This window comes from Nannobrachium achirus (genome assembly GCF_963921795.1).
Source record: "Nannobrachium achirus genome assembly, chromosome: 16".
NCBI classification, from domain to species: Eukaryota; Metazoa; Chordata; class Actinopteri; order Myctophiformes; family Myctophidae; genus Nannobrachium; species Nannobrachium achirus.
In genome coordinates, this window is record NC_137823.1 from 14,646,480 (window position 1) to 14,649,717 (window position 3,238).

The window sequence follows — 3,238 nt, forward strand, 5'->3', positions numbered from 1 at the left end:
CCTGTATAGAGAAATGAGGGAGTGAGGGTAGTAATTGTTTGTACATTTCCTGGCTGCACATGCAGACAGAATACTTTGCAGATACACTTTTGTTCTTACCTGGCGAAAGTATTGGGTGGTCGTGGAGGATGGGTAGCAGCTACTGCTCCCTGAGCAGCCCTACCAGACGGGAAACGGAACCCAGTTGCTGCATTTTGCGATGAGGTACTGTTAGCCATTAATGATCAACGTTCCATTTTCAAATTCCCTCCCCAGTCAAGACTATCAGTTTAAATTAATACAGAATTATGTGCAGGATGTTTTTTGTTTTATAGATTTGAGAGGACTTCAATTTGACAGACTTTTGATTATTTTACTTTACAAGAAAATGTAACGTATGGCAGTTCACCCTAACTGGTGTTAACTGGCATAATGTTGGCACCCTTGCCTAAGGTTGCCTACCCCTGGGCTAGAATCATAAAATACAGCACTTACTAATTAAAATAGCACAAAAGTTTCATGTTTTACAGAGCCAACAATGCATCATGGAAATGACTAATAAAATTGGCAATATAAATAATGTTTTGTAGGAGCCTCTTCCCCACACACTTCAAAATATCCTGTGGGTCACGACATCTCCTCCTCCCTCTGTAACCATGTAAATGCTCAATGGACTCAACTGAAAAGCATAGAGAATGTCATTTAGCCAACATATCGTTATTGCATCATGCACATCACGTAGTATGAGAAAATGCTAATTAGGGGGGGGAAAAATATTCATTTTAACAGGAAAATACACACAGTTGAGAACCGGTGGCGGCTGTAACTAAAGGCAGGCTTCCCACACATTTTTGCCAATGAATTTCCAAAACCTTTCCAGAATATTTAACCCAATCTCCAGGATTGTAGGCCTAAAACAATCATTCAGCACAATAATGAGTCTCTTATTACTCCTATGTGCAATGCCCAAAGATAGGCAGCGTGGCAAAAATAGATCGTAAAATGGTATTATGGTATGGAAATTTCGTGCAAAATGATTTTCTACACCACCTATACTAGTACTAGTGGATACTAACTAGTTGAACTGATATATCATAACTTCATCACAAGCACTGGGTCGGGTTTCCTATATTTCTTTTTTAATTATTATTTCAAAACATTTTCAAAACAGCAAACATTTTCATGTATGAAAAGTAAATGCAATGATTTGTTTCAGTAACTTCATGAAGAAAATCAAAGAAACCACTAATTAAGGCTCAGTTCCAATCTGGTCAAACAGAGTCAGGGCAGGGTGCTGATACTGTGCATGTTGGCTCACTGGAAACACTCTGCTGCACCAGTGGGTCTCAAAGTGTGGTCCAAGGACCCTGGGGGTTCCAAATGAACAACCAGATCTTATTTTATTGTTGTTTGTGACACAATCAACACAATCCTGAGTTATTCTTTGTGTTCAATCTGTGTTTTGAGATATTTTAGTATTTCAACTGTGCTAGTGATGCGTTTTGCATCATATGATGCAGCATGATGATGCAAAATGCATCATATGATGCAAAATGCATCACTAGCACAGCTGAAATACTAAAATATCTCAAAACACAGATTGAATACAAAAAATAACTCAGGATTGTGTTGATTGTGTCCCAAACAACAATAAAATAAGATCTAGTTGTCCCAGAGGTGAAGTGGCCCTTTAAGGGGAACACACACTGGACGCGGAGGCGGCGCGGAGGCGGCGCGGAAGCGACACGTCCAAAAATACAGCCCCGTTATTTTCAATGAACTAACCCACACCGGCGCCGTCAGACGAGTGCAACCGCGGGTCTGTCGCCTTGTCTGCCGCGCCGATACGCCACTGTTCTATTTGTCCAGCGTTGACGCGCGTTGAACATGTTCTCCCATGGTTCTCCCCACCGGGGGAAATGGATGTGCTGTGTGGCAGCGCGCCGCATCCAGTTGGGGTTACCGCGCGGCACTTAAAGTGCGTCGATACCGGGACGCAACGCTGCGCAGCCGTCCGTGTTCAGTGTGTGCTCCCCTTAACTCTGCAGTGGAATGCAGGTAACCAAGGACGTGCAGAGAATGTTAGAGAGGCAGGGACGGAAATTTGTAAAAGGAGCTTTGGTGAAAATATCGAAAATAGCAGACCTCCAAGCTCCTCTGCTATTTTCGGTGAGCTTGATACACACTGAACTAAGTATAATCACGTCATTACTGGAAATGTGGCCCAAGCCCCCTTTGATGTCGATATGTGCACGACACATGCTTGTTGGTTACACCTTTGAAGAAAGTGAGAGGAGATTCCACTTCTTTCCTAAATGGCTGCTGTGCATAATAGCCTATTTGGGGACGGGTCGATTTTTAAAGAAAATCCCTGGAGAAAATGTATGTGCCCTGACAATCCATCTGACTGGAAGAAATAATCAATAACCCTCCCCAACTGATAAAAGAAAAAAGACTAACCCTCCCTATTGGTGTCACAAATATATTGTCCTATGATATATTGTTATATTAAAATGTGACAATATTTTACACTGCTTTATTGCATATAGTGTGTAATAAAGTCAATGGGACCCTAACTTTGATTGGCTCCACAAAGTTTCCCCAAGGGAGTTGGTTTGGAACAAATTCATAGGTGATAGACACCTTTATGAACACATTTGTGAAGAAAGCTATTGGCAAGCATTTATTTCCCAGATTGGTCAAAGATTCGTCTGACTTTCCCTTATGTACAGTTCCTTACATTTATGTCAAATATGTAAATATATCCCCCCAATGTACAGTATGTCATGAGGAAAACTTAGAGATAATATCTGTTTCTATTATAGGACAAATAACTGAAAATAACTTGTATACTCGTTTTACCACTTAAACCCCAGCATCCCGATTCTGGGAGGAACATTCACCAAAAACAGCCGATCTACAAGCTGCGCTGTGAGCTTGTAGATTGGCTATTTTTGGTGAAGGGACTTGGTGCATGTGATCTTTTTCAGCCTACTGTACACCAAGCACAGTGAAACTCAGGTCAGTTTTACTATGGTTAAACTGATTTATGGTTTAAGTTATATTGATACATTCCAAATATTATTAAAGTATTCTGAGGCACCCCTGAACTCATGCCACGGCACCCACTTTGAGAAACCCTGCCCTACAGTACCAACATATCCTGTTACCAAGAGTATTCCAGAATGCAGTCAATGACAGAGCAGTCAGTGTACTTTGACCAGTCAGCTCTAACCCTGTACAAACACTACAGCGTGGG